Source organism: Bombina bombina, chromosome 6 (genome assembly GCF_027579735.1).
Source record: "Bombina bombina isolate aBomBom1 chromosome 6, aBomBom1.pri, whole genome shotgun sequence".
Taxonomy (NCBI): domain Eukaryota; kingdom Metazoa; phylum Chordata; class Amphibia; order Anura; family Bombinatoridae; genus Bombina; species Bombina bombina.
The window spans coordinates 511,880,042-511,900,516 of NC_069504.1; the positions used below are offsets into that span (position 1 = coordinate 511,880,042).

At 39.0% G+C, this 20,475-nt stretch overlaps 43 non-coding genes across 43 annotated transcripts; all 43 read left to right on the forward strand.

The window, feature by feature from the left end:
• Positions 1 to 267: 267 nt before the first annotated feature.
• TRNAR-UCG (transfer RNA arginine (anticodon UCG)) lies at positions 268 to 340 on the forward strand. Its single transcript has one exon. It is a non-coding gene; the product is annotated as a tRNA-Arg (tRNA).
• Positions 341 to 442: 102 nt separating this feature from the next.
• On the forward strand, positions 443 to 515 carry TRNAR-UCG (transfer RNA arginine (anticodon UCG)). Its single transcript has one exon. It is a non-coding gene; the product is annotated as a tRNA-Arg (tRNA).
• Positions 516 to 617: 102 nt separating this feature from the next.
• Positions 618 to 690, forward strand: TRNAR-UCG (transfer RNA arginine (anticodon UCG)). Its single transcript has one exon. It is a non-coding gene; the product is annotated as a tRNA-Arg (tRNA).
• Positions 691 to 792: 102 nt separating this feature from the next.
• Positions 793 to 865, forward strand: TRNAR-UCG (transfer RNA arginine (anticodon UCG)). Its single transcript has one exon. It is a non-coding gene; the product is annotated as a tRNA-Arg (tRNA).
• Positions 866 to 967: 102 nt separating this feature from the next.
• TRNAR-UCG (transfer RNA arginine (anticodon UCG)) lies at positions 968 to 1,040 on the forward strand. Its single transcript has one exon. It is a non-coding gene; the product is annotated as a tRNA-Arg (tRNA).
• Positions 1,041 to 1,142: 102 nt separating this feature from the next.
• Positions 1,143 to 1,215, forward strand: TRNAR-UCG (transfer RNA arginine (anticodon UCG)). Its single transcript has one exon. It is a non-coding gene; the product is annotated as a tRNA-Arg (tRNA).
• A 102-nt stretch (positions 1,216 to 1,317) lies between these two features.
• TRNAR-UCG (transfer RNA arginine (anticodon UCG)) lies at positions 1,318 to 1,390 on the forward strand. Its single transcript has one exon. It is a non-coding gene; the product is annotated as a tRNA-Arg (tRNA).
• Positions 1,391 to 2,705: 1,315 nt separating this feature from the next.
• Positions 2,706 to 2,778, forward strand: TRNAR-UCG (transfer RNA arginine (anticodon UCG)). The gene has a single exon. It is a non-coding gene; the product is annotated as a tRNA-Arg (tRNA).
• Positions 2,779 to 2,880: 102 nt separating this feature from the next.
• On the forward strand, positions 2,881 to 2,953 carry TRNAR-UCG (transfer RNA arginine (anticodon UCG)). The gene has a single exon. It is a non-coding gene; the product is annotated as a tRNA-Arg (tRNA).
• A 102-nt stretch (positions 2,954 to 3,055) lies between these two features.
• Positions 3,056 to 3,128, forward strand: TRNAR-UCG (transfer RNA arginine (anticodon UCG)). The gene has a single exon. It is a non-coding gene; the product is annotated as a tRNA-Arg (tRNA).
• A 102-nt stretch (positions 3,129 to 3,230) lies between these two features.
• Positions 3,231 to 3,303, forward strand: TRNAR-UCG (transfer RNA arginine (anticodon UCG)). Its single transcript has one exon. It is a non-coding gene; the product is annotated as a tRNA-Arg (tRNA).
• A 1,315-nt stretch (positions 3,304 to 4,618) lies between these two features.
• Positions 4,619 to 4,691, forward strand: TRNAR-UCG (transfer RNA arginine (anticodon UCG)). The gene has a single exon. It is a non-coding gene; the product is annotated as a tRNA-Arg (tRNA).
• Positions 4,692 to 4,793: 102 nt separating this feature from the next.
• Positions 4,794 to 4,866, forward strand: TRNAR-UCG (transfer RNA arginine (anticodon UCG)). The gene has a single exon. It is a non-coding gene; the product is annotated as a tRNA-Arg (tRNA).
• Positions 4,867 to 4,968: 102 nt separating this feature from the next.
• TRNAR-UCG (transfer RNA arginine (anticodon UCG)) lies at positions 4,969 to 5,041 on the forward strand. Its single transcript has one exon. It is a non-coding gene; the product is annotated as a tRNA-Arg (tRNA).
• A 102-nt stretch (positions 5,042 to 5,143) lies between these two features.
• Positions 5,144 to 5,216, forward strand: TRNAR-UCG (transfer RNA arginine (anticodon UCG)). Its single transcript has one exon. It is a non-coding gene; the product is annotated as a tRNA-Arg (tRNA).
• A 1,315-nt stretch (positions 5,217 to 6,531) lies between these two features.
• On the forward strand, positions 6,532 to 6,604 carry TRNAR-UCG (transfer RNA arginine (anticodon UCG)). The gene has a single exon. It is a non-coding gene; the product is annotated as a tRNA-Arg (tRNA).
• A 102-nt stretch (positions 6,605 to 6,706) lies between these two features.
• On the forward strand, positions 6,707 to 6,779 carry TRNAR-UCG (transfer RNA arginine (anticodon UCG)). The gene has a single exon. It is a non-coding gene; the product is annotated as a tRNA-Arg (tRNA).
• A 102-nt stretch (positions 6,780 to 6,881) lies between these two features.
• On the forward strand, positions 6,882 to 6,954 carry TRNAR-UCG (transfer RNA arginine (anticodon UCG)). The gene has a single exon. It is a non-coding gene; the product is annotated as a tRNA-Arg (tRNA).
• Positions 6,955 to 7,056: 102 nt separating this feature from the next.
• On the forward strand, positions 7,057 to 7,129 carry TRNAR-UCG (transfer RNA arginine (anticodon UCG)). The gene has a single exon. It is a non-coding gene; the product is annotated as a tRNA-Arg (tRNA).
• A 1,315-nt stretch (positions 7,130 to 8,444) lies between these two features.
• TRNAR-UCG (transfer RNA arginine (anticodon UCG)) lies at positions 8,445 to 8,517 on the forward strand. The gene has a single exon. It is a non-coding gene; the product is annotated as a tRNA-Arg (tRNA).
• A 102-nt stretch (positions 8,518 to 8,619) lies between these two features.
• Positions 8,620 to 8,692, forward strand: TRNAR-UCG (transfer RNA arginine (anticodon UCG)). The gene has a single exon. It is a non-coding gene; the product is annotated as a tRNA-Arg (tRNA).
• A 102-nt stretch (positions 8,693 to 8,794) lies between these two features.
• Positions 8,795 to 8,867, forward strand: TRNAR-UCG (transfer RNA arginine (anticodon UCG)). Its single transcript has one exon. It is a non-coding gene; the product is annotated as a tRNA-Arg (tRNA).
• A 102-nt stretch (positions 8,868 to 8,969) lies between these two features.
• TRNAR-UCG (transfer RNA arginine (anticodon UCG)) lies at positions 8,970 to 9,042 on the forward strand. Its single transcript has one exon. It is a non-coding gene; the product is annotated as a tRNA-Arg (tRNA).
• Positions 9,043 to 10,357: 1,315 nt separating this feature from the next.
• Positions 10,358 to 10,430, forward strand: TRNAR-UCG (transfer RNA arginine (anticodon UCG)). Its single transcript has one exon. It is a non-coding gene; the product is annotated as a tRNA-Arg (tRNA).
• A 102-nt stretch (positions 10,431 to 10,532) lies between these two features.
• Positions 10,533 to 10,605, forward strand: TRNAR-UCG (transfer RNA arginine (anticodon UCG)). Its single transcript has one exon. It is a non-coding gene; the product is annotated as a tRNA-Arg (tRNA).
• A 102-nt stretch (positions 10,606 to 10,707) lies between these two features.
• TRNAR-UCG (transfer RNA arginine (anticodon UCG)) lies at positions 10,708 to 10,780 on the forward strand. The gene has a single exon. It is a non-coding gene; the product is annotated as a tRNA-Arg (tRNA).
• A 1,315-nt stretch (positions 10,781 to 12,095) lies between these two features.
• On the forward strand, positions 12,096 to 12,168 carry TRNAR-UCG (transfer RNA arginine (anticodon UCG)). Its single transcript has one exon. It is a non-coding gene; the product is annotated as a tRNA-Arg (tRNA).
• Positions 12,169 to 12,270: 102 nt separating this feature from the next.
• On the forward strand, positions 12,271 to 12,343 carry TRNAR-UCG (transfer RNA arginine (anticodon UCG)). The gene has a single exon. It is a non-coding gene; the product is annotated as a tRNA-Arg (tRNA).
• Positions 12,344 to 12,445: 102 nt separating this feature from the next.
• Positions 12,446 to 12,518, forward strand: TRNAR-UCG (transfer RNA arginine (anticodon UCG)). Its single transcript has one exon. It is a non-coding gene; the product is annotated as a tRNA-Arg (tRNA).
• Positions 12,519 to 12,620: 102 nt separating this feature from the next.
• TRNAR-UCG (transfer RNA arginine (anticodon UCG)) lies at positions 12,621 to 12,693 on the forward strand. Its single transcript has one exon. It is a non-coding gene; the product is annotated as a tRNA-Arg (tRNA).
• Positions 12,694 to 14,008: 1,315 nt separating this feature from the next.
• Positions 14,009 to 14,081, forward strand: TRNAR-UCG (transfer RNA arginine (anticodon UCG)). Its single transcript has one exon. It is a non-coding gene; the product is annotated as a tRNA-Arg (tRNA).
• Positions 14,082 to 14,183: 102 nt separating this feature from the next.
• On the forward strand, positions 14,184 to 14,256 carry TRNAR-UCG (transfer RNA arginine (anticodon UCG)). The gene has a single exon. It is a non-coding gene; the product is annotated as a tRNA-Arg (tRNA).
• A 102-nt stretch (positions 14,257 to 14,358) lies between these two features.
• TRNAR-UCG (transfer RNA arginine (anticodon UCG)) lies at positions 14,359 to 14,431 on the forward strand. Its single transcript has one exon. It is a non-coding gene; the product is annotated as a tRNA-Arg (tRNA).
• A 102-nt stretch (positions 14,432 to 14,533) lies between these two features.
• On the forward strand, positions 14,534 to 14,606 carry TRNAR-UCG (transfer RNA arginine (anticodon UCG)). Its single transcript has one exon. It is a non-coding gene; the product is annotated as a tRNA-Arg (tRNA).
• Positions 14,607 to 14,708: 102 nt separating this feature from the next.
• On the forward strand, positions 14,709 to 14,781 carry TRNAR-UCG (transfer RNA arginine (anticodon UCG)). The gene has a single exon. It is a non-coding gene; the product is annotated as a tRNA-Arg (tRNA).
• A 1,140-nt stretch (positions 14,782 to 15,921) lies between these two features.
• On the forward strand, positions 15,922 to 15,994 carry TRNAR-UCG (transfer RNA arginine (anticodon UCG)). The gene has a single exon. It is a non-coding gene; the product is annotated as a tRNA-Arg (tRNA).
• Positions 15,995 to 16,096: 102 nt separating this feature from the next.
• On the forward strand, positions 16,097 to 16,169 carry TRNAR-UCG (transfer RNA arginine (anticodon UCG)). The gene has a single exon. It is a non-coding gene; the product is annotated as a tRNA-Arg (tRNA).
• Positions 16,170 to 16,271: 102 nt separating this feature from the next.
• On the forward strand, positions 16,272 to 16,344 carry TRNAR-UCG (transfer RNA arginine (anticodon UCG)). Its single transcript has one exon. It is a non-coding gene; the product is annotated as a tRNA-Arg (tRNA).
• Positions 16,345 to 17,659: 1,315 nt separating this feature from the next.
• TRNAR-UCG (transfer RNA arginine (anticodon UCG)) lies at positions 17,660 to 17,732 on the forward strand. The gene has a single exon. It is a non-coding gene; the product is annotated as a tRNA-Arg (tRNA).
• A 102-nt stretch (positions 17,733 to 17,834) lies between these two features.
• TRNAR-UCG (transfer RNA arginine (anticodon UCG)) lies at positions 17,835 to 17,907 on the forward strand. Its single transcript has one exon. It is a non-coding gene; the product is annotated as a tRNA-Arg (tRNA).
• A 102-nt stretch (positions 17,908 to 18,009) lies between these two features.
• Positions 18,010 to 18,082, forward strand: TRNAR-UCG (transfer RNA arginine (anticodon UCG)). The gene has a single exon. It is a non-coding gene; the product is annotated as a tRNA-Arg (tRNA).
• Positions 18,083 to 19,397: 1,315 nt separating this feature from the next.
• Positions 19,398 to 19,470, forward strand: TRNAR-UCG (transfer RNA arginine (anticodon UCG)). The gene has a single exon. It is a non-coding gene; the product is annotated as a tRNA-Arg (tRNA).
• Positions 19,471 to 19,572: 102 nt separating this feature from the next.
• TRNAR-UCG (transfer RNA arginine (anticodon UCG)) lies at positions 19,573 to 19,645 on the forward strand. The gene has a single exon. It is a non-coding gene; the product is annotated as a tRNA-Arg (tRNA).
• The last annotated feature ends 830 nt before the right edge of the window (positions 19,646 to 20,475 follow it).

Below are 20,475 nucleotides of genomic sequence, written 5' to 3' on the forward strand. Positions count from 1 at the left end.
AATGAAAAGAGAAAGAGAGAGAGATTGATAGCTATATTTAAAAAAAGAAAAGAAAAAGCTCCTATATAAAACTTCTTCAGGATATATACAGTTAAGCACAGTAGGTGTGAAAAGAACCTTTCCAAACATGTGCAACATATCTTTTTTTCTTCTGTTTTTATTTTAATACAAACTAGTGAAGGAATAATAGAAATGATAATGTTTCTAGATGGAAAATGTGGTACTATGTTTGTATTGGTGTAAACCAAGCCTCTGAAAATGGTATGAGACTGCGTGGCCTAATGGATAAGGCGTCTGACTTCGAATCAGAAGATTGAGGGTTCGAGTCCCTTCGTGGTCGTTAGTTTTAAAGTTGAGGTAGCCATATGGATTTAGACACCCTATTCATCTACTGCCTCCAATTGTTGGATTGGTGTAAACCAAGCCACACTGAAACCCTTGTGACTGCGTGGCCTAATGGATAAGGCGTCTGACTTCGAATCAGAAGATTGAGGGTTCGAGTCCCTTCGTGGTCGTTAGTTTTAAAGTTGAGGTAGCCATATGGATTTAGACACCCTATTCATCTACTGCCTCCAATTGTTGGATTGGTGTAAACCAAGCCGCACAGATACTTTTGTGACTGCGTGGCCTAATGGATAAGGCGTCTGACTTCGAATCAGAAGATTGAGGGTTCGAGTCCCTTCGTGGTCGTTAGTTTTAAAGTTGAGGTAGCCATATGGATTTAGACACCCTTTTCATCTACTGCCTCCAATTGTTGGGTTGGTGTAAACCAAGCCGCACACAACAGCATGTGACCGCGTGGCCTAATGGATAAGGCGTCTGACTTCGAATCAGAAGATTGAGGGTTCGAGTCCCTTCGTGGTCGTTAGTTTTTAAGGTGAGGTAGCCATATGGATTTAGACACCCTATTCATCTACTGCCTCCAATTGTTGGATTGGTGTAAACCAAGCCACACTGAAACTCTTGTGACTGCGTGGCCTAATGGATAAGGCGTCTGACTTCGAATCAGAAGATTGAGGGTTCGAGTCCCTTCGTGGTCGTTAGTTTTAAAGTTGAGGTAGCCATATGGATTTAGACACCCTATTCATCTACTGCCTCCAATTGTTGGATTGGTGTAAACCAAGCCGCACAGATACTTTTGTGACTGCGTGGCCTAATGGATAAGGCGTCTGACTTCGAATCAGAAGATTGAGGGTTCGAGTCCCTTCGTGGTCGTTAGTTTTAAAGTTGAGGTAGCCATATGGATTTAGACACCCTTTTCATCTACTGCCTCCAATTGTTGGGTTGGTGTAAACCAAGCCGCACACAACAGCATGTGACCGCGTGGCCTAATGGATAAGGCGTCTGACTTCGAATCAGAAGATTGAGGGTTCGAGTCCCTTCGTGGTCGTTAGTTTTTAAGGTGAGGTAGCCATATGGATTTAGGCACACTTTACATCTACAGACTCCAATTGTTGGATTGGTGTAAACCAAGCAGCACAGAATCGCTTTTGAATGCGCGGCCTAATGGATAAGGCGCCTGACTTCGAATCAGAAGATTGAGGGTTCGAGTCCCTTTGTGGTCGTTAGTCTTAAAGGGACAGTCAACACCAGAATTTTAGTTGTTTCAAAAGAAAGATAATCCCTTTATTACCCATTCCCCAGTTTTGCATATCCAACACAGTTATAATAATACACCTTTTACCTCTGTAATTATCTTGTATCTAAGCCTCTGCTGACTGCCCCCTTATTTCAGTTCTTTTGACAGACATGCAGTTTAGCCAATCAGTGCTCACTCCTAGGTCACTTTACGTGCATGAGCTCAATGTTATCTATATGAAACATGTGAACTAATGCCCTCTAGTGGTCAAAATGTATTCAGATTAGAGGCAGTCTTCAAGGGCTAAGAAATTAGCATATGAAACTCCTAGGTTTAGCTTTCAACTAAGAATACCAAGAGAACAAAGCAAAATTGGTGATAAAAGTAAATTGGGAAGTTGTTTAAAATTGCATGCCCTATTTAAATCATGAAAGTTTTTTTTGGACTTGACTGTCCCTTTAAAGTTGAGGTAGCCGTATGTATTTAGACACTGTTTTCAGCTCCTTCCAAGTAACACAGCAAACTAAACAAATGTCAAGGTGTGTGAGTAATAAAGCTTAATTCCCCATAGGCAAATCCATATGGATTGAAACTCTTTTATGGGATATTTCAAAAACTAAACGGAATATATCTTTTTAAAAGATACTCACACTAGAGGAAATCATACAGACTACAACATTCCTAGGTTGGAGGAAAAAAAATGACTCTTTGAGATTACTTCAAGTCTTGCTTCGTTTCAAAAAGGAAGACATTCATTTACAAAATGCGTGGGAACACCTCTTGTATATGGACTGCACAATCTTGGGACCCCCTAGTCAAAAATGAAACAGTATCTTCAGATCTCAAAATGTAATAATCAAATGAAAAGAGAAAGAGAGAGAGATTGATAGCTATATTTAAAAAAAGAAAAGAAAAAGCTCCTATATAAAACTTCTTCAGGATATATACAGTTAAGCACAGTAGGTGTGAAAAGAACCTTTCCAAACATGTGCAACATATCTTTTTTTCTTCTGTTTTTATTTTAATACAAACTAGTGAAGGAATAATAGAAATGATAATGTTTCTAGATGGAAAATGTGGTACTATGTTTGTATTGGTGTAAACCAAGCCTCTGAAAATGGTATGAGACTGCGTGGCCTAATGGATAAGGCGTCTGACTTCGAATCAGAAGATTGAGGGTTCGAGTCCCTTCGTGGTCGTTAGTTTTAAAGTTGAGGTAGCCATATGGATTTAGACACCCTATTCATCTACTGCCTCCAATTGTTGGATTGGTGTAAACCAAGCCACACTGAAACCCTTGTGACTGCGTGGCCTAATGGATAAGGCGTCTGACTTCGAATCAGAAGATTGAGGGTTCGAGTCCCTTCGTGGTCGTTAGTTTTAAAGTTGAGGTAGCCATATGGATTTAGACACCCTATTCATCTACTGCCTCCAATTGTTGGATTGGTGTAAACCAAGCCGCACAGATACTTTTGTGACTGCGTGGCCTAATGGATAAGGCGTCTGACTTCGAATCAGAAGATTGAGGGTTCGAGTCCCTTCGTGGTCGTTAGTTTTAAAGTTGAGGTAGCCATATGGATTTAGACACCCTTTTCATCTACTGCCTCCAATTGTTGGGTTGGTGTAAACCAAGCCGCACACAACAGCATGTGACCGCGTGGCCTAATGGATAAGGCGTCTGACTTCGAATCAGAAGATTGAGGGTTCGAGTCCCTTCGTGGTCGTTAGTTTTTAAGGTGAGGTAGCCATATGGATTTAGGCACACTTTACATCTACAGACTCCAATTGTTGGATTGGTGTAAACCAAGCAGCACAGAATCGCTTTTGAATGCGCGGCCTAATGGATAAGGCGCCTGACTTCGAATCAGAAGATTGAGGGTTCGAGTCCCTTTGTGGTCGTTAGTCTTAAAGGGACAGTCAACACCAGAATTTTAGTTGTTTCAAAAGAAAGATAATCCCTTTATTACCCATTCCCCAGTTTTGCATATCCAACACAGTTATAATAATACACCTTTTACCTCTGTAATTATCTTGTATCTAAGCCTCTGCTGACTGCCCCCTTATTTCAGTTCTTTTGACAGACATGCAGTTTAGCCAATCAGTGCTCACTCCTAGGTCACTTTACGTGCATGAGCTCAATGTTATCTATATGAAACATGTGAACTAATGCCCTCTAGTGGTCAAAATGTATTCAGATTAGAGGCAGTCTTCAAGGGCTAAGAAATTAGCATATGAAACTCCTAGGTTTAGCTTTCAACTAAGAATACCAAGAGAACAAAGCAAAATTGGTGATAAAAGTAAATTGGGAAGTTGTTTAAAATTGCATGCCCTATTTAAATCATGAAAGTTTTTTTTGGACTTGACTGTCCCTTTAAAGTTGAGGTAGCCGTATGTATTTAGACACTGTTTTCAGCTCCTTCCAAGTAACACAGCAAACTAAACAAATGTCAAGGTGTGTGAGTAATAAAGCTTAATTCCCCATAGGCAAATCCATATGGATTGAAACTCTTTTATGGGATATTTCAAAAACTAAACGGAATATATCTTTTTAAAAGATACTCACACTAGAGGAAATCATACAGACTACAACATTCCTAGGTTGGAGGAAAAAAAATGACTCTTTGAGATTACTTCAAGTCTTGCTTCGTTTCAAAAAGGAAGACATTCATTTACAAAATGCGTGGGAACACCTCTTGTATATGGACTGCACAATCTTGGGACCCCCTAGTCAAAAATGAAACAGTATCTTCAGATCTCAAAATGTAATAATCAAATGAAAAGAGAAAGAGAGAGAGATTGATAGCTATATTTAAAAAAAGAAAAGAAAAAGCTCCTATATAAAACTTCTTCAGGATATATACAGTTAAGCACAGTAGGTGTGAAAAGAACCTTTCCAAACATGTGCAACATATCTTTTTTTCTTCTGTTTTTATTTTAATACAAACTAGTGAAGGAATAATAGAAATGATAATGTTTCTAGATGGAAAATGTGGTACTATGTTTGTATTGGTGTAAACCAAGCCTCTGAAAATGGTATGAGACTGCGTGGCCTAATGGATAAGGCGTCTGACTTCGAATCAGAAGATTGAGGGTTCGAGTCCCTTCGTGGTCGTTAGTTTTAAAGTTGAGGTAGCCATATGGATTTAGACACCCTATTCATCTACTGCCTCCAATTGTTGGATTGGTGTAAACCAAGCCACACTGAAACCCTTGTGACTGCGTGGCCTAATGGATAAGGCGTCTGACTTCGAATCAGAAGATTGAGGGTTCGAGTCCCTTCGTGGTCGTTAGTTTTAAAGTTGAGGTAGCCATATGGATTTAGACACCCTATTCATCTACTGCCTCCAATTGTTGGATTGGTGTAAACCAAGCCGCACAGATACTTTTGTGACTGCGTGGCCTAATGGATAAGGCGTCTGACTTCGAATCAGAAGATTGAGGGTTCGAGTCCCTTCGTGGTCGTTAGTTTTAAAGTTGAGGTAGCCATATGGATTTAGACACCCTTTTCATCTACTGCCTCCAATTGTTGGGTTGGTGTAAACCAAGCCGCACACAACAGCATGTGACCGCGTGGCCTAATGGATAAGGCGTCTGACTTCGAATCAGAAGATTGAGGGTTCGAGTCCCTTCGTGGTCGTTAGTTTTTAAGGTGAGGTAGCCATATGGATTTAGGCACACTTTACATCTACAGACTCCAATTGTTGGATTGGTGTAAACCAAGCAGCACAGAATCGCTTTTGAATGCGCGGCCTAATGGATAAGGCGCCTGACTTCGAATCAGAAGATTGAGGGTTCGAGTCCCTTTGTGGTCGTTAGTCTTAAAGGGACAGTCAACACCAGAATTTTAGTTGTTTCAAAAGAAAGATAATCCCTTTATTACCCATTCCCCAGTTTTGCATATCCAACACAGTTATAATAATACACCTTTTACCTCTGTAATTATCTTGTATCTAAGCCTCTGCTGACTGCCCCCTTATTTCAGTTCTTTTGACAGACATGCAGTTTAGCCAATCAGTGCTCACTCCTAGGTCACTTTACGTGCATGAGCTCAATGTTATCTATATGAAACATGTGAACTAATGCCCTCTAGTGGTCAAAATGTATTCAGATTAGAGGCAGTCTTCAAGGGCTAAGAAATTAGCATATGAAACTCCTAGGTTTAGCTTTCAACTAAGAATACCAAGAGAACAAAGCAAAATTGGTGATAAAAGTAAATTGGGAAGTTGTTTAAAATTGCATGCCCTATTTAAATCATGAAAGTTTTTTTTGGACTTGACTGTCCCTTTAAAGTTGAGGTAGCCGTATGTATTTAGACACTGTTTTCAGCTCCTTCCAAGTAACACAGCAAACTAAACAAATGTCAAGGTGTGTGAGTAATAAAGCTTAATTCCCCATAGGCAAATCCATATGGATTGAAACTCTTTTATGGGATATTTCAAAAACTAAACGGAATATATCTTTTTAAAAGATACTCACACTAGAGGAAATCATACAGACTACAACATTCCTAGGTTGGAGGAAAAAAAATGACTCTTTGAGATTACTTCAAGTCTTGCTTCGTTTCAAAAAGGAAGACATTCATTTACAAAATGCGTGGGAACACCTCTTGTATATGGACTGCACAATCTTGGGACCCCCTAGTCAAAAATGAAACAGTATCTTCAGATCTCAAAATGTAATAATCAAATGAAAAGAGAAAGAGAGAGAGATTGATAGCTATATTTAAAAAAAGAAAAGAAAAAGCTCCTATATAAAACTTCTTCAGGATATATACAGTTAAGCACAGTAGGTGTGAAAAGAACCTTTCCAAACATGTGCAACATATCTTTTTTTCTTCTGTTTTTATTTTAATACAAACTAGTGAAGGAATAATAGAAATGATAATGTTTCTAGATGGAAAATGTGGTACTATGTTTGTATTGGTGTAAACCAAGCCTCTGAAAATGGTATGAGACTGCGTGGCCTAATGGATAAGGCGTCTGACTTCGAATCAGAAGATTGAGGGTTCGAGTCCCTTCGTGGTCGTTAGTTTTAAAGTTGAGGTAGCCATATGGATTTAGACACCCTTTTCATCTACTGCCTCCAATTGTTGGATTGGTGTAAACCAAGCCACACTGAAACTCTTGTGACTGCGTGGCCTAATGGATAAGGCGTCTGACTTCGAATCAGAAGATTGAGGGTTCGAGTCCCTTCGTGGTCGTTAGTTTTAAAGTTGAGGTAGCCATATGGATTTAGACACCCTATTCATCTACTGCCTCCAATTGTTGGATTGGTGTAAACCAAGCCGCACAGATACTTTTGTGACTGCGTGGCCTAATGGATAAGGCGTCTGACTTCGAATCAGAAGATTGAGGGTTCGAGTCCCTTCGTGGTCGTTAGTTTTAAAGTTGAGGTAGCCATATGGATTTAGACACCCTTTTCATCTACTGCCTCCAATTGTTGGGTTGGTGTAAACCAAGCCGCACACAACAGCATGTGACCGCGTGGCCTAATGGATAAGGCGTCTGACTTCGAATCAGAAGATTGAGGGTTCGAGTCCCTTCGTGGTCGTTAGTTTTTAAGGTGAGGTAGCCATATGGATTTAGGCACACTTTACATCTACAGACTCCAATTGTTGGATTGGTGTAAACCAAGCAGCACAGAATCGCTTTTGAATGCGCGGCCTAATGGATAAGGCGCCTGACTTCGAATCAGAAGATTGAGGGTTCGAGTCCCTTTGTGGTCGTTAGTCTTAAAGGGACAGTCAACACCAGAATTTTAGTTGTTTCAAAAGAAAGATAATCCCTTTATTACCCATTCCCCAGTTTTGCATATCCAACACAGTTATAATAATACACCTTTTACCTCTGTAATTATCTTGTATCTAAGCCTCTGCTGACTGCCCCCTTATTTCAGTTCTTTTGACAGACATGCAGTTTAGCCAATCAGTGCTCACTCCTAGGTCACTTTACGTGCATGAGCTCAATGTTATCTATATGAAACATGTGAACTAATGCCCTCTAGTGGTCAAAATGTATTCAGATTAGAGGCAGTCTTCAAGGGCTAAGAAATTAGCATATGAAACTCCTAGGTTTAGCTTTCAACTAAGAATACCAAGAGAACAAAGCAAAATTGGTGATAAAAGTAAATTGGGAAGTTGTTTAAAATTGCATGCCCTATTTAAATCATGAAAGTTTTTTTTGGACTTGACTGTCCCTTTAAAGTTGAGGTAGCCGTATGTATTTAGACACTGTTTTCAGCTCCTTCCAAGTAACACAGCAAACTAAACAAATGTCAAGGTGTGTGAGTAATAAAGCTTAATTCCCCATAGGCAAATCCATATGGATTGAAACTGTTTTATGGGATATTTCAAAAACTAAACGGAATATATCTTTTTAAAAGATACTCACACTAGAGGAAATCATACAGACTACAACATTCCTAGGTTGGAGGAAAAAAAATGACTCTTTGAGATTACTTCAAGTCTTGCTTCGTTTCAAAAAGGAAGACATTCATTTACAAAATGCGTGGGAACACCTCTTGTATATGGACTGCACAATCTTGGGACCCCCTAGTCAAAAATGAAACAGTATCTTCAGATCTCAAAATGTAATAATCAAATGAAAAGAGAAAGAGAGAGAGATTGATAGCTATATTTAAAAAAAGAAAAGAAAAAGCTCCTATATAAAACTTCTTCAGGATATATACAGTTAAGCACAGTAGGTGTGAAAAGAACCTTTCCAAACATGTGCAACATATCTTTTTTTCTTCTGTTTTTATTTTAATACAAACTAGTGAAGGAATAATAGAAATGATAATGTTTCTAGATGGAAAATGTGGTACTATGTTTGTATTGGTGTAAACCAAGCCTCTGAAAATGGTATGAGACTGCGTGGCCTAATGGATAAGGCGTCTGACTTCGAATCAGAAGATTGAGGGTTCGAGTCCCTTCGTGGTCGTTAGTTTTAAAGTTGAGGTAGCCATATGGATTTAGACACCCTTTTCATCTACTGCCTCCAATTGTTGGATTGGTGTAAACCAAGCCACACTGAAACCCTTGTGACTGCGTGGCCTAATGGATAAGGCGTCTGACTTCGAATCAGAAGATTGAGGGTTCGAGTCCCTTCGTGGTCGTTAGTTTTAAAGTTGAGGTAGCCATATGGATTTAGACACCCTATTCATCTACTGCCTCCAATTGTTTGATTGGTGTAAACCAAGCCGCACAGATACTTTTGTGACTGCGTGGCCTAATGGATAAGGCGTCTGACTTCGAATCAGAAGATTGAGGGTTCGAGTCCCTTCGTGGTCGTTAGTTTTAAAGTTGAGGTAGCCATATGGATTTAGACACCCTTTTCATCTACTGCCTCCAATTGTTGGGTTGGTGTAAACCAAGCCGCACACAACAGCATGTGACCGCGTGGCCTAATGGATAAGGCGTCTGACTTCGAATCAGAAGATTGAGGGTTCGAGTCCCTTCGTGGTCGTTAGTTTTTAAGGTGAGGTAGCCATATGGATTTAGGCACACTTTACATCTACAGACTCCAATTGTTGGATTGGTGTAAACCAAGCAGCACAGAATCGCTTTTGAATGCGCGGCCTAATGGATAAGGCGCCTGACTTCGAATCAGAAGATTGAGGGTTCGAGTCCCTTTGTGGTCGTTAGTCTTAAAGGGACAGTCAACACCAGAATTTTAGTTGTTTCAAAAGAAAGATAATCCCTTTATTACCCATTCCCCAGTTTTGCATATCCAACACAGTTATAATAATACACCTTTTACCTCTGTAATTATCTTGTATCTAAGCCTCTGCTGACTGCCCCCTTATTTCAGTTCTTTTGACAGACATGCAGTTTAGCCAATCAGTGCTCACTCCTAGGTCACTTTACGTGCATGAGCTCAATGTTATCTATATGAAACATGTGAACTAATGCCCTCTAGTGGTCAAAATGTATTCAGATTAGAGGCAGTCTTCAAGGGCTAAGAAATTAGCATATGAAACTCCTAGGTTTAGCTTTCAACTAAGAATACCAAGAGAACAAAGCAAAATTGGTGATAAAAGTAAATTGGGAAGTTGTTTAAAATTGCATGCCCTATTTAAATCATGAAAGTTTTTTTTGGACTTGACTGTCCCTTTAAAGTTGAGGTAGCCGTATGTATTTAGACACTGTTTTCAGCTCCTTCCAAGTAACACAGCAAACTAAACAAATGTCAAGGTGTGTGAGTAATAAAGCTTAATTCCCCATAGGCAAATCCATATGGATTGAAACTCTTTTATGGGATATTTCAAAAACTAAACGGAATATATCTTTTTAAAAGATACTCACACTAGAGGAAATCATACAGACTACAACATTCCTAGGTTGGAGGAAAAAAAATGACTCTTTGAGATTACTTCAAGTCTTGCTTCGTTTCAAAAAGGAAGACATTCATTTACAAAATGCGTGGGAACACCTCTTGTATATGGACTGCACAATCTTGGGACCCCCTAGTCAAAAATGAAACAGTATCTTCAGATCTCAAAATGTAATAATCAAATGAAAAGAGAAAGAGAGAGAGATTGATAGCTATATTTAAAAAAAGAAAAGAAAAAGCTCCTATATAAAACTTCTTCAGGATATATACAGTTAAGCACAGTAGGTGTGAAAAGAACCTTTCCAAACATGTGCAACATATCTTTTTTTCTTCTGTTTTTATTTTAATACAAACTAGTGAAGGAATAATAGAAATGATAATGTTTCTAGATGGAAAATGTGGTACTATGTTTGTATTGGTGTAAACCAAGCCTCTGAAAATGGTATGAGACTGCGTGGCCTAATGGATAAGGCGTCTGACTTCGAATCAGAAGATTGAGGGTTCGAGTCCCTTCGTGGTCGTTAGTTTTAAAGTTGAGGTAGCCATATGGATTTAGACACCCTATTCATCTACTGCCTCCAATTGTTGGATTGGTGTAAACCAAGCCACACTGAAACTTTTGTGACTGCGTGGCCTAATGGATAAGGCGTCTGACTTCGAATCAGAAGATTGAGGGTTCGAGTCCCTTCGTGGTCGTTAGTTTTAAAGTTGAGGTAGCCATATGGATTTAGACACCCTTTTCATCTACTGCCTCCAATTGTTGGGTTGGTGTAAACCAAGCCGCACACAACAGCATGTGACCGCGTGGCCTAATGGATAAGGCGTCTGACTTCGAATCAGAAGATTGAGGGTTCGAGTCCCTTCGTGGTCGTTAGTTTTTAAGGTGAGGTAGCCATATGGATTTAGGCACACTTTACATCTACAGACTCCAATTGTTGGATTGGTGTAAACCAAGCAGCACAGAATCGCTTTTGAATGCGCGGCCTAATGGATAAGGCGCCTGACTTCGAATCAGAAGATTGAGGGTTCGAGTCCCTTTGTGGTCGTTAGTCTTAAAGGGACAGTCAACACCAGAATTTTAGTTGTTTCAAAAGAAAGATAATCCCTTTATTACCCATTCCCCAGTTTTGCATATCCAACACAGTTATAATAATACACCTTTTACCTCTGTAATTATCTTGTATCTAAGCCTCTGCTGACTGCCCCCTTATTTCAGTTCTTTTGACAGACATGCAGTTTAGCCAATCAGTGCTCACTCCTAGGTCACTTTACGTGCATGAGCTCAATGTTATCTATATGAAACATGTGAACTAATGCCCTCTAGTGGTCAAAATGTATTCAGATTAGAGGCAGTCTTCAAGGGCTAAGAAATTAGCATATGAAACTCCTAGGTTTAGCTTTCAACTAAGAATACCAAGAGAACAAAGCAAAATTGGTGATAAAAGTAAATTGGGAAGTTGTTTAAAATTGCATGCCCTATTTAAATCATGAAAGTTTTTTTTGGACTTGACTGTCCCTTTAAAGTTGAGGTAGCCGTATGTATTTAGACACTGTTTTCAGCTCCTTCCAAGTAACACAGCAAACTAAACAAATGTCAAGGTGTGTGAGTAATAAAGCTTAATTCCCCATAGGCAAATCCATATGGATTGAAACTCTTTTATGGGATATTTCAAAAACTAAACGGAATATATCTTTTTAAAAGATACTCACACTAGAGGAAATCATACAGACTACAACATTCCTAGGTTGGAGGAAAAAAAATGACTCTTTGAGATTACTTCAAGTCTTGCTTCGTTTCAAAAAGGAAGACATTCATTTACAAAATGCGTGGGAACACCTCTTGTATATGGACTGCACAATCTTGGGACCCCCTAGTCAAAAATGAAACAGTATCTTCAGATCTCAAAATGTAATAATCAAATGAAAAGAGAAAGAGAGAGAGATTGATAGCTATATTTAAAAAAAGAAAAGAAAAAGCTCCTATATAAAACTTCTTCAGGATATATACAGTTAAGCACAGTAGGTGTGAAAAGAACCTTTCCAAACATGTGCAACATATCTTTTTTTCTTCTGTTTTTATTTTAATACAAACTAGTGAAGGAATAATAGAAATGATAATGTTTCTAGATGGAAAATGTGGTACTATGTTTGTATTGGTGTAAACCAAGCCTCTGAAAATGGTATGAGACTGCGTGGCCTAATGGATAAGGCGTCTGACTTCGAATCAGAAGATTGAGGGTTCGAGTCCCTTCGTGGTCGTTAGTTTTAAAGTTGAGGTAGCCATATGGATTTAGACACCCTATTCATCTACTGCCTCCAATTGTTGGATTGGTGTAAACCAAGCCACACTGAAACCCTTGTGACTGCGTGGCCTAATGGATAAGGCGTCTGACTTCGAATCAGAAGATTGAGGGTTCGAGTCCCTTCGTGGTCGTTAGTTTTAAAGTTGAGGTAGCCATATGGATTTAGACACCCTATTCATCTACTGCCTCCAATTGTTTGATTGGTGTAAACCAAGCCGCACAGATACTTTTGTGACTGCGTGGCCTAATGGATAAGGCGTCTGACTTCGAATCAGAAGATTGAGGGTTCGAGTCCCTTCGTGGTCGTTAGTTTTAAAGTTGAGGTAGCCATATGGATTTAGACACCCTTTTCATCTACTGCCTCCAATTGTTGGGTTGGTGTAAACCAAGCCGCACACAACAGCATGTGACCGCGTGGCCTAATGGATAAGGCGTCTGACTTCGAATCAGAAGATTGAGGGTTCGAGTCCCTTCGTGGTCGTTAGTTTTTAAGGTGAGGTAGCCATATGGATTTAGGCACACTTTACATCTACAGACTCCAATTGTTGGATTGGTGTAAACCAAGCAGCACAGAATCGCTTTTGAATGCGCGGCCTAATGGATAAGGCGCCTGACTTCGAATCAGAAGATTGAGGGTTCGAGTCCCTTTGTGGTCGTTAGTCTTAAAGGGACAGTCAACACCAGAATTTTAGTTGTTTCAAAAGAAAGATAATCCCTTTATTACCCATTCCCCAGTTTTGCATATCCAACACAGTTATAATAATACACCTTTTACCTCTGTAATTATCTTGTATCTAAGCCTCTGCTGACTGCCCCCTTATTTCAGTTCTTTTGACAGACATGCAGTTTAGCCAATCAGTGCTCACTCCTAGGTCACTTTACGTGCATGAGCTCAATGTTATCTATATGAAACATGTGAACTAATGCCCTCTAGTGGTCAAAATGTATTCAGATTAGAGGCAGTCTTCAAGGGCTAAGAAATTAGCATATGAAACTCCTAGGTTTAGCTTTCAACTAAGAATACCAAGAGAACAAAGCAAAATTGGTGATAAAAGTAAATTGGGAAGTTGTTTAAAATTGCATGCCCTATTTAAATCATGAAAGTTTTTTTTGGACTTGACTGTCCCTTTAAAGTTGAGGTAGCCGTATGTATTTAGACACTGTTTTCAGCTCCTTCCAAGTAACACAGCAAACTAAACAAATGTCAAGGTGTGTGAGTAATAAAGCTTAATTCCCCATAGGCAAATCCATATGGATTGAAACTCTTTTATGGGATATTTCAAAAACTAAACGGAATATATCTTTTTAAAAGATACTCACACTAGAGGAAATCATACAGACTACAACATTCCTAGGTTGGAGGAAAAAAAATGACTCTTTGAGATTACTTCAAGTCTTGCTTCGTTTCAAAAAGGAAGACATTCATTTACAAAATGCGTGGGAACACCTCTTGTATATGGACTGCACAATCTTGGGACCCCCTAGTCAAAAATGAAACAGTATCTTCAGATCTCAAAATGTAATAATCAAATGAAAAGAGAAAGAGAGAGAGATTGATAGCTATATTTAAAAAAAGAAAAGAAAAAGCTCCTATATAAAACTTCTTCAGGATATATACAGTTAAGCACAGTAGGTGTGAAAAGAACCTTTCCAAACATGTGCAACATATCTTTTTTTCTTCTGTTTTTATTTTAATACAAACTAGTGAAGGAATAATAGAAATGATAATGTTTCTAGATGGAAAATGTGGTACTATGTTTGTATTGGTGTAAACCAAGCCTCTGAAAATGGTATGAGACTGCGTGGCCTAATGGATAAGGCGTCTGACTTCGAATCAGAAGATTGAGGGTTCGAGTCCCTTCGTGGTCGTTAGTTTTAAAGTTGAGGTAGCCATATGGATTTAGACACCCTATTCATCTACTGCCTCCAATTGTTGGATTGGTGTAAACCAAGCCACACTGAAACCCTTGTGACTGCGTGGCCTAATGGATAAGGCGTCTGACTTCGAATCAGAAGATTGAGGGTTCGAGTCCCTTCGTGGTCGTTAGTTTTAAAGTTGAGGTAGCCATATGGATTTAGACACCCTATTCATCTACTGCCTCCAATTGTTGGATTGGTGTAAACCAAGCCGCACAGATACTTTTGTGACTGCGTGGCCTAATGGATAAGGCGTCTGACTTCGAATCAGAAGATTGAGGGTTCGAGTCCCTTCGTGGTCGTTAGTTTTAAAGTTGAGGTAGCCATATGGATTTAGACACCCTTTTCATCTACTGCCTCCAATTGTTGGGTTGGTGTAAACCAAGCCGCACACAACAGCATGTGACCGCGTGGCCTAATGGATAAGGCGTCTGACTTCGAATCAGAAGATTGAGGGTTCGAGTCCCTTCGTGGTCGTTAGTTTTTAAGGTGAGGTAGCCATATGGATTTAGGCACACTTTACATCTACAGACTCCAATTGTTGGATTGGTGTAAACCAAGCCACACTGAAACCCTTGTGACTGCGTGGCCTAATGGATAAGGCGCCTGACTTCGAATCAGAAGATTGAGGGTTCGAGTCCCTTTGTGGTCGTTAGTCTTAAAGGGACAGTCAACACCAGAATTTTAGTTGTTTCAAAAGAAAGATAATCCCTTTATTACCCATTCCCCAGTTTTGCATATCCAACACAGTTATAATAATACACCTTTTACCTCTGTAATTATCTTGTATCTAAGCCTCTGCTGACTGCCCCCTTATTTCAGTTCTTTTGACAGACATGCAGTTTAGACAATCAGTGCTCACTCCTAGGTCACTTTACGTGCATGAGCTCAATGTTATCTATATGAAACATGTGAACTAATGCCCTCTAGTGGTCAAAATGTATTCAGATTAGAGGCAGTCTTCAAGGGCTAAGAAATTAGCATATGAAACTCCTAGGTTTAGCTTTCAACTAAGAATACCAAGAGAACAAAGCAAAATTGGTGATAAAAGTAAATTGGGAAGTTGTTTAAAATTGCATGCCCTATTTAAATCATGAAAGTTTTTTTTGGACTTGACTGTCCCTTTAAAGTTGAGGTAGCCGTATGTATTTAGACACTGTTTTCAGCTCCTTCCAAGTAACACAGCAAACTAAACAAATGTCAAGGTGTGTGAGTAATAAAGCTTAATTCCCCATAGGCAAATCCATATGGATTGAAACTCTTTTATGGGATATTTCAAAAACTAAACGGAATATATCTTTTTAAAAGATACTCACACTAGAGGAAATCATACAGACTACAACATTCCTAGGTTGGAGGAAAAAAAATGACTCTTTGAGATTACTTCAAGTCTTGCTTCGTTTCAAAAAGGAAGACATTCATTTACAAAATGCGTGGGAACACCTCTTGTATATGGACTGCACAATCTTGGGACCCCCTAGTCAAAAATGAAACAGTATCTTCAGATCTCAAAATGTAATAATCAAATGAAAAGAGAAAGAGAGAGAGATTGATAGCTATATTTAAAAAAAGAAAAGAAAAAGCTCCTATATAAAACTTCTTCAGGATATATACAGTTAAGCACAGTAGGTGTGAAAAGAACCTTTCCAAACATGTGCAACATATCTTTTTTTCTTCTGTTTTTATTTTAATACAAACTAGTGAAGGAATAATAGAAATGATAATGTTTCTAGATGGAAAATGTGGTACTATGTTTGTATTGGTGTAAACCAAGCCTCTGAAAATGGTATGAGACTGCGTGGCCTAATGGATAAGGCGTCTGACTTCGAATCAGAAGATTGAGGGTTCGAGTCCCTTCGTGGTCGTTAGTTTTAAAGTTGAGGTAGCCATATGGATTTAGACACCCTATTCATCTACTGCCTCCAATTGTTGGATTGGTGTAAACCAAGCCGCACAGATACTTTTGTGACTGCGTGGCCTAATGGATAAGGCGTCTGACTTCGAATCAGAAGATTGAGGGTTCGAGTCCCTTCGTGGTCGTTAGTTTTAAAGTTGAGGTAGCCATATGGATTTAGACACCCTTTTCATCTACTGCCTCCAATTGTTGGGTTGGTGTAAACCAAGCCGCACAGATAAGCTTGTGACCGCGTGGCCTAATGGATAAGGCGTCTGACTTCGAATCAGAAGATTGAGGGTTCGAGTCCCTTCGTGGTCGTTAGTTTTTAAGGTGAGGTAGCCATATGGATTTAGGCACACTTTACATCTACAGACTCCAATTGTTGGATTGGTGTAAACCAAGCAGCACAGAATCGCTTTTGAATGCGCGGCCTAATGGATAAGGCGTCTGACTTCGAATCAGAAGATTGAGGGTTCGAGTCCCTTTGTGGTCGTTAGTCTTAAAGGGACAGTCAACACCAGAATTTTAGTTGTTTCAAAAGAAAGATAATCCCTTTATTACCCATTCCCCAGTTTTGCATATCCAACACAGTTATAATAATACACCTTTTACCTCTGTAATTATCTTGTATCTAAGCCTCTGCTGACTGCCCCCTTATTTCAGTTCTTTTGACAGACATGCAGTTTAGCCAATCAGTGCTCACTCCTAGGTCACTTTACGTGCATGAGCTCAATGTTATCTATATGAAACATGTGAACTAATGCCCTCTAGTGGTCAAAATGTATTCAGATTAGAGGCAGTCTTCAAGGGCTAAGAAATTAGCATATGAAACTCCTAGGTTTAGCTTTCAACTAAGAATACCAAGAGAACAAAGCAAAATTGGTGATAAAAGTAAATTGGGAAGTTGTTTAAAATTGCATGCCCTATTTAAATCATGAAAGTTTTTTTTGGACTTGACTGTCCCTTTAAAGTTGAGGTAGCCGTATGTATTTAGACACTGTTTTCAGCTCCTTCCAAGTAACACAGCAAACTAAACAAATGTCAAGGTGTGTGAGTAATAAAGCTTAATTCCCCATAGGCAAATCCATATGGATTGAAACTCTTTTATGGGATATTTCAAAAACTAAACGGAATATATCTTTTTAAAAGATACTCACACTAGAGGAAATCATACAGACTACAACATTCCTAGGTTGGAGGAAAAAAAATGACTCTTTGAGATTACTTCAAGTCTTGCTTCGTTTCAAAAAGGAAGACATTCATTTACAAAATGCGTGGGAACACCTCTTGTATATGGACTGCACAATCTTGGGACCCCCTAGTCAAAAATGAAACAGTATCTTCAGATCTCAAAATGTAATAATCAAATGAAAAGAGAAAGAGAGAGAGATTGATAGCTATATTTAAAAAAAGAAAAGAAAAAGCTCCTATATAAAACTTCTTCAGGATATATACAGTTAAGCACAGTAGGTGTGAAAAGAACCTTTCCAAACATGTGCAACATATCTTTTTTTCTTCTGTTTTTATTTTAATACAAACTAGTGAAGGAATAATAGAAATGATAATGTTTCTAGATGGAAAATGTGGTACTATGTTTGTATTGGTGTAAACCAAGCCTCTGAAAATGGTATGAGACTGCGTGGCCTAATGGATAAGGCGTCTGACTTCGAATCAGAAGATTGAGGGTTCGAGTCCCTTCGTGGTCGTTAGTTTTAAAGTTGAGGTAGCCATATGGATTTAGACACCCTATTCATCTACTGCCTCCAATTGTTGGATTGGTGTAAACCAAGCCACACTGAAACTCTTGTGACTGCGTGGCCTAATGGATAAGGCGTCTGACTTCGAATCAGAAGATTGAGGGTTCGAGTCCCTTCGTGGTCGTTAGTTTTAAAGTTGAGGTAGCCATATGGATTTAGACACCCTTTTCATCTACTGCCTCCAATTGTTGGGTTGGTGTAAACCAAGCCGCACACAACAGCATGTGACCGCGTGGCCTAATGGATAAGGCGTCTGACTTCGAATCAGAAGATTGAGGGTTCGAGTCCCTTCGTGGTCGTTAGTTTTTAAGGTGAGGTAGCCATATGGATTTAGGCACACTTTACATCTACAGACTCCAATTGTTGGATTGGTGTAAACCAAGCAGCACAGAATCGCTTTTGAATGCGCGGCCTAATGGATAAGGCGTCTGACTTCGAATCAGAAGATTGAGGGTTCGAGTCCCTTTGTGGTCGTTAGTCTTAAAGGGACAGTCAACACCAGAATTTTAGTTGTTTCAAAAGAAAGATAATCCCTTTATTACCCATTCCCCAGTTTTGCATATCCAACACAGTTATAATAATACACCTTTTACCTCTGTAATTATCTTGTATCTAAGCCTCTGCTGACTGCCCCCTTATTTCAGTTCTTTTGACAGACATGCAGTTTAGCCAATCAGTGCTCACTCCTAGGTCACTTTACGTGCATGAGCTCAATGTTATCTATATGAAACATGTGAACTAATGCCCTCTAGTGGTCAAAATGTATTCAGATTAGAGGCAGTCTTCAAGGGCTAAGAAATTAGCATATGAAACTCCTAGGTTTAGCTTTCAACTAAGAATACCAAGAGAACAAAGCAAAATTGGTGATAAAAGTAAATTGGGAAGTTGTTTAAAATTGCATGCCCTATTTAAATCATGAAAGTTTTTTTTTGACTTGACTGTCCCTTTAAAGTTGAGGTAGCCGTATGTATTTAGACACTGTTTTCAGCTCCTTCCAAGTAACACAGCAAACTAAACAAATGTCAAGGTGTGTGAGTAATAAAGCTTAATTCCCCATAGGCAAATCCATATGGATTGAAACTCTTTTATGGGATATTTCAAAAACTAAACGGAATATATCTTTTTAAAAGATACTCACACTAGAGGAAATCATACAGACTACAACATTCCTAGGTTGGAGGAAAAAAAATGACTCTTTGAGATTACTTCAAGTCTTGCTTCGTTTCAAAAAGGAAGACATTCATTTACAAAATGCGTGGGAACACCTCTTGTATATGGACTGCACAATCTTGGGACCCCCTAGTCAAAAATGAAACAGTATCTTCAGATCTCAAAATGTAATAATCAAATGAAAAGAGAAAGAGAGAGAGATTGATAGCTATATTTAAAAAAAGAAAAGAAAAAGCTCCTATATAAAACTTCTTCAGGATATATACAGTTAAGCACAGTAGGTGTGAAAAGAACCTTTCCAAACATGTGCAACATATCTTTTTTTCTTCTGTTTTTATTTTAATACAAACTAGTGAAGGAATAATAGAAATGATAATGTTTCTAGATGGAAAATGTGGTACTATGTTTGTATTGGTGTAAACCAAGCCTCTGAAAATGGTATGAGACTGCGTGGCCTAATGGATAAGGCGTCTGACTTCGAATCAGAAGATTGAGGGTTCGAGTCCCTTCGTGGTCGTTAGTTTTAAAGTTGAGGTAGCCATATGGATTTAGACACCCTATTCATCTACTGCCTCCAATTGTTGGGTTGGTGTAAACCAAGCCGCACACAACAGCATGTGACCGCGTGGCCTAATGGATAAGGCGTCTGACTTCGAATCAGAAGATTGAGGGTTCGAGTCCCTTCGTGGTCGTTAGTTTTTAAGGTGAGGTAGCCATATGGATTTAGGCACACTTTACATCTACAGACTCCAATTGTTGGATTGGTGTAAACCAAGCAGCACAGAATCGCTTTTGAATGCGCGGCCTAATGGATAAGGCGCCTGACTTCGAATCAGAAGATTGAGGGTTCGAGTCCCTTTGTGGTCGTTAGTCTTAAAGGGACAGTCAACACCAGAATTTTAGTTGTTTCAAAAGAAAGATAATCCCTTTATTACCCATTCCCCAGTTTTGCATATCCAACACAGTTATAATAATACACCTTTTACCTCTGTAATTATCTTGTATCTAAGCCTCTGCTGACTGCCCCCTTATTTCAGTTCTTTTGACAGACATGCAGTTTAGCCAATCAGTGCTCACTCCTAGGTCACTTTACGTGCATGAGCTCAATGTTATCTATATGAAACATGTGAACTAATGCCCTCTAGTGGTCAAAATGTATTCAGATTAGAGGCAGTCTTCAAGGGCTAAGAAATTAGCATATGAAACTCCTAGGTTTAGCTTTCAACTAAGAATACCAAGAGAACAAAGCAAAATTGGTGATAAAAGTAAATTGGGAAGTTGTTTAAAATTGCATGCCCTATTTAAATCATGAAAGTTTTTTTTGGACTTGACTGTCCCTTTAAAGTTGAGGTAGCCGTATGTATTTAGACACTGTTTTCAGCTCCTTCCAAGTAACACAGCAAACTAAACAAATGTCAAGGTGTGTGAGTAATAAAGCTTAATTCCCCATAGGCAAATCCATATGGATTGAAACTCTTTTATGGGATATTTCAAAAACTAAACGGAATATATCTTTTTAAAA